This window comes from Gavialis gangeticus, unplaced genomic scaffold, assembly GCF_001723915.1.
Source record: "Gavialis gangeticus isolate Ggan-Ray unplaced genomic scaffold, GavGan_comp1, whole genome shotgun sequence".
Lineage (NCBI taxonomy): Eukaryota > Metazoa > Chordata > Crocodylia > Gavialidae > Gavialis > Gavialis gangeticus.
Genome location: NW_017729025.1, coordinates 9,475,171 through 9,485,793, shown reverse-complemented (window position 1 = coordinate 9,485,793; position 10,623 = coordinate 9,475,171). Strand labels below are relative to the sequence as shown.

General features: G+C 45.9%; 1 long non-coding RNA gene across 1 annotated transcript in view; it reads right to left on the bottom strand.

Annotated features, from left to right (window-relative positions):
• Positions 1-1,570: 1,570 nt before the first annotated feature.
• Positions 1,571-10,623, bottom strand: part of LOC109298337 — a 12,340-nt gene continuing 3,287 nt past the window's right edge. Inside the window, exons 3-4 of the long non-coding RNA XR_002097589.1 lie at positions 7,549-7,554; positions 1,571-1,733 (exon numbers count right to left, since the gene is read on the bottom strand). This is a non-coding gene — a long non-coding RNA (uncharacterized LOC109298337). The remainder of the gene's footprint in view (positions 1,734-7,548; positions 7,555-10,623) is intronic.

The window sequence follows — 10,623 nt, the reverse complement described above, 5'->3', positions numbered from 1 at the left end:
GGATGGAGAGTCCACCACCTCTCTGGGTAACCCGTTCCAAGGTTTCACCTTCGGAGTGAGAGAGCTCTTCCTGATCTCCAACCTAAATTCCCCTTGCTGCAATTTAAGACCATTGCTCCTTGTCCTGTCCCTTAGAATGAGCCTTTTGCACTGCTACATCGACATACTTGCATCTCGACTGAAGAAACACTGGCAAGAAGGCTACGTGGGGTTTGCAGTGAAGTGATTTACCTTTGCACTAATCAAATTTAGTAGAAGTTTGGGGTTTTCAAATCAAAGTTTCCCTTTTATTTTTTAAAAATGAAATGTGGCTAACAGAATGGCATTTGTTTTTAAAGAAACCACTAGCTTTTGTTGGTGGGGGGAAGAACAGATGGGGCAAGAGAGATCGTTTCGGGGCAGATGGGGAGAGGCACATACCAAAACTGAAATAATTTTGCGACTAGCTCTCCTTACCAATGCAAGCCATCTCATTTTGGTGCAGTATGTCCATACCAAAATACTACCTGTGATTATTGCCCTAGGGCAAACTTCCCTGATCTATGGGGGGGGGGGGGGGTTTCATTTTATAAAAAGTACCAAATATGACCCCAGCTGAAAAGCATGCTTAAAGTGTTGTGTTTCTTCCTGTCTACTTTCCTGCATTTCTTCTCCTGTATCGCCACTCTTAAATTCCATTGTTGTTCTTACTAATTAATACGTACCGAGCTTTCTCCAAATGTCTTCCTCTCCTTTGAAGACTCGAAAAGGGTAAAAAGGAAGGACCTTTGCCTTCCTGCTCCTGCAACAGCTGTGAGATCACCTGAAAAGTGGCCTTTAAAGCACGGTCAGACAGATGCACATGACTTGGGAGCCTCTCTTTAGAGTAAACAAATCGTTCTCCCATTCCTCTTCCTCGCACATTTGAAGACTGATCATATTACTGGTCTATCTGTAGTTAGCTGGGTGCGTCGGGGTCGAACTGAGCCCCTCAGAGGTAAATATTTGCAAGCAGACTTGCAGAAAAGGAAACATGAACAAAGGAGCTTATGCTTTTAAACTGTTCTTTAGTTTTGTGCAATGCTTGTGCTCCGTTTTGATCAGCAGTGCCTGGTAAGCAGTTTGTGTCTTCATGATACCTTATTTCACAGCAGCATAAGTTTTTAACAGACATTCTCAGATGTTTCCCCTGTACATTCAATACTGGCTCCCTTATGTCTTTGGCTTGGCTACCTTACAAATCTGGGCAGTATTAAAGAGCCATAGTTGCCCCTTTATTTTTGCCTACCTCTATTCATTTGAGTTGGGCTGCCACGTGCCGAAGTAGGCAAACAAGATTCTTTGGGTAGATGTGATATCTTTTATTAGACCAACTAAATGGTTGGAAAAATTGTTCTTTGCAAGCTTTCACATATAAACACCCCTCTTCAGGCCCAGGGAGAGTGTGTACCCAGGAAAGCGTACACAGCAACAACAAACTCTCCCTGGGCCTAAAGAAGGGTGTTTGTGCCCAAAAGCTGGCAAAGAACAATTGTCCCAGCTATCTAGTTGGTCTAATAAGATGTATCACATTTACACAAAAAACCTGCCTATGTCCTCAGACCAACATGGCTACAACCAACAATCCTAAAACATGCGGAAGAAGGCTTTTAGTGTAGCAACACAGCTAATTAATCGCTCTGTGGCTGGACGGTGTAGGGTTTATGGCTGTAATGAAATGTAGCTGGGGTAACTTCACATGTTGGGGCATTTGCCTGTCCATTCAGAACTGTGAAATCATTTAATAAATGTGTGATACATTTGAGTGCATCGTATTTCATACTCCAGCAGAGAACAGTGGAAATGATACCCGACTAATTAGAATGAAATAGTGTTCTGGTGCACTGCCATCTCCGTCTCCCCTGTCACTAGTCTGACAGCACATGTTTTTACAAGCCATCCTGAAGCCGCCAATACTTGCATTGTTTGCATGGGAGAAAATGAGCTCATGTCTTATTCGGACTTTTCTCATACTGCGTGAAAATGTTATTTGCTTCGGTAAAAACATGTAATGCAATGCTATGTATGCTTAATTAATTAAGCACCTTTTAAGACTGCCAGTGAAACCCAGGAGATTTCTACCCCTAGGAAACTGGCTGGAGATCACAATCAGCAGGATATTCTAAAAGAATTTCTGTTTTTATAGATAGATAGATAGATATAGCTATATATAGATAGATATAAATAAACAAAATCACAGGAATGACTTTCCATGGAAAGATGTGCACATAATTGATTGTATGGGCCATTATGACAATAAATCAGTCTTATTTTGAAGAATGCATTAATAGATAAGCCCAGAGACCAGGGCTTTTGATGCAGGTGCAGTACTCTCCCAGCATCATCTCTGAGTTGGGATTTGATTTTAATTTATACTTAAAATGAAGTCATGGTTCTACAGCTCGCTTTAAAATTGAAAGTTTTACTTGTATCCTGCAAGCCTTTTTTTCTTTTCTTTTTCCGCCTGATTGAAAAACTTCAGGAGATATTTACTTCATCTCTTCTATTCTTGCCAAACCACTAATGGCAAAGAATTTTGAGCATTAAAACATGGCTGTCTAATTTCTGAAATCAGGGAGCTGTGCATTGTGAGATTTAGTGATCACTGCATGAATAATGTAGAGTTACGGTGCTTTTAAAAGCAATCTTTATCCAAGGTCAGACTTTTTTTTGTTGTAAAATGTATTTCCTAATTCTTGTACCTCAGTCTCACTCAGGTTGTTTGTGGAAGAACCACAGGTTTGTTCAAAAAAACAAATAGACCATAAAAAATAATATTTTCTTAACTCATTTCACTACGTGTTCTGTTTCAGAATGATTTGTGCAAAACTTGCCTATTTAATAAAAATAAACCTGTTGCATTTTCACAGTTAATTTCCTAAGTGCACAAGTGTTCCTAAAGTTACTAAAACCGTTAAGACAGTGTGTGTCTATGCCTGCCTTTATGGATCAGGTAGTAGTGCATTTAAAATAGCCTTCTGTCTACCTGTTCCTGCATAAATCACATCTGCGCGGGATCCAGTGCATCCTAGCTCCCCTCAATCTCTGATAGATAAAGATGGTGTTTGGTGTGCTCCTGTTAACTCTTCCTCAAGGATCTGTTTATTTTGAATATAACAGAGAGGAGCAAAATACATTTTACTCCTTGAATGATGCTCAGTGAAACATTTAGTTGCTTATATAAGTTCACACAGGAAGAACTGTTGCCAAATTCCTGCAAGGTAATGGTTTGATACACAGGAAAGCCACCTTATGCAGAGATCAGCCAAGGAGAGAACAAGTCCTCTGCTTTCCAGCAACACAGAGCTCAGGTGTGTGGCTAAACAGCATGCAGCTTTTATATGCTTTATACCTTACACCTTTATACCTCCTTGGTTCCAGTATGCTGGGCAGTAAGGTTGGCCCCAAGCAGTTGAGACAGAGATTGCGTAAGTCCTCTGAATTACCATGAACACGTGACAGATTAAAGGCTGCACCACTCCAAGTTGCATCATTGCAAACTAAACTGCATTGGGATGGGGATTTGTTTATGACAACGCAAACTCATTTAAATCACCACAAACTCATACATTTACAGTGTGACACCATGAAGCCACATACAAGGGCAATTTTCGTCATGTGTACAAGTGCCCTGTGTGGTGTTCCCCCGTCTGCAAGGAAGCTATAGGCTGCAGTGCATTGTAGGGGTCAGGTGAGAGGGTAACCTGACTGTCGGTTTCTAACGAAGGGGTTGGGAAGCTAATTTGTTATAGGACATAGACTGAAAGCTTGGGGCTGGAACCAGGCCTTTTAGTTGGCAAAGCATCACACCTATGTGCCAAGCATCAGCCCAAGGCAAGTGGAAAAGCCCAAGATGCAGTCCTGAAAGTCAGGCCTTTATCATTTGGAATAGTCTCACAGTTGTGTGACTGGTGTAATTGCAATCCCTGTATGAATAAGATCATGCTCGCATGTGCAGCAAGCTGGCCTGTGTTTAATTAAGCTCATTTTCTCCAAGCCAAGAGCATGCAATCAGGGCCCCCCCACCTTGGAGCAAAGCACGGAGCATTTTGTCTTCACCGCAGCAGCTGCTCGTACGTGTTTTTTGTTACTGACTGGGCCCTGTCCATGCTTGGCATTTCTCTTGCCTCCACTCTAGCATAGCTCCTTGCACGTTAGTGGTTTACACAGCAGCCATGAGACGCCAGGCAGCTCCCTGCACCTGGTTTAAATTTAAAGGTCGTTTGCACATGATGTCACACTTTTATTGTCAGCACAGCAAAGGTCAAGATGGTTCATTTGGGGAAGGTTTGCATTGTTGAGTCTTTACAGTGCTGCCATTAATGCCTTAACCATCTGACTTGCATTTCAGTTTTCTGGCATGATGTAATCCAAGGCACTAGATTTATAAGATGAACGGGAAGCGAGTGTGGTAGCTAATCAGGTTGGTTTGTAGAACTACTTTTCTGGAGACCAGGGTAGGAATTATAGCACCACATGTCATGTAGCAAATCATGGGCCTAGCCAGAAGAGTTAACAAGTCATGGAAATTTGGGTGGCTGCTACAGACTGCCGGCTTTGCAGGAGCGCAGCCAGAGGAAGTGCGGGATTACAGCCCCACCAGCTAGAGCGGAGCGCGAGGTTCTCGGAGGCTTGCTCTCTGCACTCGCACATAGCTCCTATTGATGATGGGATTTGCACGCAGGTATGGAGAAAAGCTTTGGGACACCACTTCAGAATAAAACAATAGGGCTGAAATAAAGAAGCATGAAAAACATGGACCTCATTCTCACCTCCTCAAGTTGTGCTCTAGTGTTTCATTCTGCATGTGGGTTTTGGATGCGTGTTTAACAGCATGTTCCCAGCTGAGCTTCGGGAACGTGTGTCTGTAGATCCCGGGCTTGGAGAGCAGCTTAGGTAGCCTCCTCTGTACTTTATGATTTCTTGCAATTATGGCTCTGGGGAAAGCTTAGAGCTAAGTATTTAGTTTGGTGTCTGGGGATTGAGATGAACAACTTGTATCCCTTTAAAGGGAGAAGTGGCTGAATTCAGGCCCGTTATCCTCTGAAATCTCCTTTTGGTTGTTACAGGGAGAGGGGAGGGGTCATGAACATAAAAATATACCTAATCCTACAGAAGACTTTAAAAGCCTGACCTCCTTTTTGCTATCGTGCAGTGTGACTACAGTTGTCACCATGAAGTTTGCACCTGCCTTCTATCTCTGTAGCTGTCATAAATTATAGGTTTCACTATTAATGCTTGGTGGGGTCAAAAGAAGCCATTCAAATATTAATATTTATACAAGTATATAGAAAAGGCAGACCAGTCTGGAGTACATCCAGCACAATAATTCTCACCCAGGGTGCTACAAGATCCTTTAAAACAGGGGTGGGCAAAATGTGGCCTGCGGGCCAGATCTGGCTGTGGGCCCCCCCCCCCAAAAAAAGTAGAAAATGAATATTCATCTGCCCCGGCTGCCTGTCATGCAGCCTTCAATGGTTTGCCAAAACTCAGTAAGCGGCCCTCTGCCAGAAATACTTGCCGGCCCCTGCTTTAAAGGGTGCCATGCAATATGAACACTGTTAGGCATGCAAACACCTACATGTGATTCGTAAGACAAGCCCGAAGATTTCAAATAAGAGTCTATGGTGTCAAAACCATTTTTGCCCTGTTGTGGGCTTTCTGAGGTTTCTGCAACAGATTAATAACTTTTTTTTTTATAGTCAAAAAATGAACGAAAGCCAAGAGCTGGCATTTTCTGAGGGGTGTGTTGAGTCTAACAAGGCTGTCTTGGGCCTACGAAGGTTTAGAGCCCCCCGTCTAGTATGTGCCCGTTCTAAGGTCTGAAAATGTCTCCTAAATGCTTATTTGCCCATTTTTACAAGTTCTAATCTGGGTCGTAACCTGTCATCCATGAGGTGTGAGCCATAGCGCTGTTTGCTGCTCAGGTGTGAGTTTGGGGATGTGGCTTGATAGAGGTGTACACAGAGCCCTTGTCAGTGCTAGCAGAAGGGACGTACACCCGTGCCCACCCCCTTAGGATCCCACTTGTTCCCTGCAGCTGTGGGAGTTTTGCCAAGGATTGGAATGGACACAGCATCATATCCGGTCTGAATTGGCTAGAAACTGTCCTTCCAGAGCTGATTGATTAGACACACACCATAGGAGCTAACCAACTAATTTATGCCTCCATAACCACACAAGACAGGTGGACATTGTCTTTATTTACAGACAGGGAAACGAGTCAAAATTTCTACACGTGGGATGACTGAGTTTCTGAGAGTCCAGCCTAAGTTAGTTGGGCCCTGGGTTCGGCTGAACTTTGAAAATCAAATCCAAAGCCATAGACTTGCAAGTAGCTTGCCGTGGTGACATGGAATATGTGTCTACACAAGGCTTTAAAATCCGTGTGCTCTGACTCAAGGCCAAACATTTGCATTGCTGCAGAAACATTAAGCTCTGTTAACCATGTCCCAACTTCTTAATATCATTTAATGGTCTATTGGTTAGTTGAAATCACTATATAAGTCTTATTATCTCATAGGGAAACACATGGAACCTATTTATAAAGAACTACATTCAACTTCCATCATGCTTTTCCTGACTTGTAGTCTATACTGTAAACCCTTTTGGAGATATGCCACCATATAGGTAGATGGGGTGCTTAGCATGGAGGGGCACTGCCTGAACACAAATAGTAAGGGAGGGAAGAGAGTGCAGCTAAGGGCTGCTGCTTTGAGATAAAAATGGTGCGTCAATAAATTGCGTGGCATGCAAGTGGTTAACCTGAGACTGGCAATTGCTGAAAGAGATGCAAGTGTAAATCGAGTAATTACTCTGGAATTTAGTGCTGCGCACCAGCCGGGCAAATCACTTAGCAAGTGTCAGCAAGGGTTAGAAGTTGCTGTGAATAAGAATAGCGCTGCCTGTTATGTTAGCAGTGATGAAGTTGCAAGGGCAGTCAGTCCTCTTGCACAATCCGATCGCCCCCTGGGATTTGGAGAACGCGTCCCGTATGCTATGGGACAACCTCACGCAATTAGACGCATTCTGCAAGCTTTAAGCGTTGCTTTAATGCATTCGAAGCTGACCATTGTCAGCGCCAAGACAGGTGACTGATCTGTTTCCATACAGCAATTCTCACGCTCTTAGCAGTAATGCTGTGCTGCTTACCGCTGAGGTGGTGATTAAACTGGCACTCTTTTCTCATGGCATTTCCTGACGTATTTTCCACTTGCTGTTTACAAGTCCTATCTTCTGAAACCATCTGAGCAACAGCAACATTCATCTGGTCCCTTTCCAGAGAAAGATCAGTAGAGCTGGTGAAGAGAGTGCCCAGCTTGGGTGCCAAAGGCTTAATAGAAGACACTTGTCATTTCGACCCCTGATCTGGCTGGTGGGCACGTAGCCATCCGAAGAGACGAAATGCCACAAAAGAGCTCATATCCAGCCACTAGATTTTTTTACAGCTTAAAATGTTCCAGAATGCCAATTTTAATTTTCGACCACCTAAGTCATTTAATTAAAGGCATGGACCTGTTGTTTGCCTACCCTTGTCTAAACCAGCCTTTCTCTTTTGAGTGTAGGTGTTGGCAAACATTTCCCAGCCTGGCGTTAATGGGGAAACATTTGGTTTTGGTATTTTTTTCCCGTTAGGGGAAAAAAATACAAATGTGACCTATTTTATAGGTGTCGGGAAATAGAAAGCAATTCTCTGTTTTCAGAAGTGCCCCAGCGTTGAGAAAAAAAAGTTTGCAATGTTCAGCCAAACAGATTTCATACTGGCTCCAAAGCAGGATGGCGTAAATTGGTATTCTGGGGGCTCAGCACTTCCTTTAGCTTAAGCATATACCTACAGAGAGAAATGTTTAGATTTGTACTTAAGAGGGTTTTTTCTTTCCTCTTTAAAAGGCTGATCTATACCACGTTGGGAGCAGGACTCGTGGAGGACAGACCCAAGCACGTGTCAGAGGCAGATCTAGGGCTCTGAAAAGCGGGGGGTGCCGTGCCGCAACATCTTCCTGATGGGGCAAGACGTCCTACCAGAATCATCCCCCCATGCCTTGGCCTAGGTCTGGGCAAAGCCTGAAGCTTAGATGGCCCAGGGCACTTCACAGAAGCGGGGCCAAGGGGTGAGGGTGGTGGAAGGGGGCATGCCCCTTCCCTGCCCCGCGGAGGAAGCTGGGAGGGCTTCAGCCCCGTGTTGCCCCTTCTGCCCCCTTCTCCCACACCCAAAAGTTGTGGCCTATCTTGGTGCTGATCTCCATGGTCATGGGGACTCCCTGCTGCTGCCACAACAGGCCTGGAGAGGGCCTGGGGGAGGCACACCAGTCCCAACGAGGAGCCAGGTCCCTCCTCCATATCACTGCAGCGGGAATCCAAGCAGGCCCATGCAACAGCACCACGGCTTCCCCCGAATCTGCCCCTGCACACGTTCAGGCCATCAGAGTCTGCTGCCACGCAACAGACCTGGGAGATAATGACGGCGCGTGCTCCAGACTCCTGCCCGGCGCCTGCTCTCCACCCCAGGGACGCCAAGGGTGAGCCCTGAACAACCTCACTGGCAAAATCCCAGCCTGTTGTGGATGCAGGTATGTGGGGTATACTTTGGGCACAGCCAGCCCCGTGCCCCCAGGGACAAGTTATAGAGGTGGTATCAACTCCGGCTATCACTGGATGCAATCATTCAGGTGAACTGGTTTATCCCGTGCTGAAAAGTGTCTTTAGAGTCTTTTGGAGCTTCTGGGTCTCTCTCCATTGGCACGGGCGGATCTAGCACTTGGAAAAGTGGGGTGCAGGTGCTGTGGTGCACCGTCCCATGTAACACAATGCATATTTTTCTGCAGTTAAAGAGAAGCTAGACGCATTCCCAATAAGCCAGGGGCCCAGTGCTGTATGATACCATTTAAGGTGAAAGCACGAACAAATTGGTTAGGTTATCTATTTGCTAATTTGCTAGATTGTTGTGTTTTTTAAACTTAATATATTAAACTAGGCAAACAGTGATCAAAACAGCTTGTTCCATTCATCCTGTAGTCATTACAGTTAAATTTACACGTCCTATTCAGATTTGTGAAACCATCTAGCCTCCTTGAGCATTTTGATGGTGCTTCCAGTGTGCCATGCCATCATTCCTACAGCTAACTTGATATTACCATACCTGCGTTAAGGCTTGGAGCTTGAACTAGAAACACTCTGCAAGGCTGGGAAATAGGAGAGAGACATCACTAGGAGTGGCTAACAGGCAGCAACATTGCAGAAAGAAAGGAAAGTTTGACTAGTGAAGTATCATTAACAAGGAGAGAGGGTTGTTAACACCCACGGGATGAAGAGAGATTATCACGAATCAGGTGGGTTTATAATGAGCCATGACCCGATGATCTTCCGAGGTCCCTTCCAGCCTTACAGTCGATTAATGCTACCGACTCCCTCAGTGCTGCCTGCCTAGAAATGCCGCTGAGCCTCAGAGACAGGTGGTCTGACAGTCTGAGCAGAGCAGGAATCAAAGGGGGGTGCAGCTACAACCCCCCTAGATCCACCCCTGCCCATTGGCTTTGTAGTGGGTTGGATCAGTCCTCTAAAGATGTTTTGCTTTCAGGATCTCTCACCCAGGGAGGTGCATGAGAGCTGCCTCAGCCATATAAATCAATTCTGAAGTGGGTTATAAAGTGCCTGTTTTGCCTTCCATTAACATTCCTTGCCCCCTTTGCAATCTCCGTAGCCAGCTGTTGAAAGAGCTCTTGGGAATTTGAAAATTTAAGCCATTTTCTGTTTTGTAGGGGCAACACGCCAGCCTTGCGCGCTTGGGAAGGTTTAAACGTCCCTTATGTTGAACAAGAGGTGAGTCTGCGTTGTTAATTCAGCGCATTAAAGGTTAAGCGGAGCCGTGCTCCATACCAGCCAGCTAGAGTGGTGTGTGCTCGGTTTGGGCTCCGGACAACCCGAGTGCCTGGGGGAACTGGTAGCCACTCCTATAAGGAGGATGAGCATGTGGGACCATGGGAAGTCTGGGACACTGTGTCCTCTCCCCACAACGCCCACCAAGTGAGCGGCTCTGCTGCAGGCACGGGGCCATCCGGCACCTCCCTGGCTCCTGGCTGCAGCACCTGGAAGGAGCCCCCCATCCTGCGCAGGCGGTGCATGCAAACTCCTGTTGTGTCAGCGGCTGCAGCTGGGCAGCCTCTTGCTGCTGCAGCCACCAGTTGTCCAGCCCAGCCCAGCCGTGGCCACATCCCAGGGCAGAGGCCGTAGCATGGTGTGGCCCACCGTGCACAGGTCCCCACTAGTAGCTGGGAGGCATCCCACCCCTCTGGGACACGCACGTGCACCCCCCCACCCACCTACACACCTGCAGCCCATGTGGCAGTGCTCTCTGCCTACCCTGCCCTGTCCTGAGCTGATCCCTACCAATCCAGGGCTTTTGCTCCAACCAGCCGGGGTGCCAAGACAACCTACAAAATCCGGGACTGCTCCAGCCAAAACGGGACATATGGTCACCCTACCTATAAGAAACAGCAAGGCTGTAATGCAAGCAGGGAACGCATAGGGCCCAATGCCTACAAATAAAGAGGTCGACTCAAGCCAGCCTTGCTCTAAAGCCTAGCGAGTCAAAAAAAAAAAAAAAAA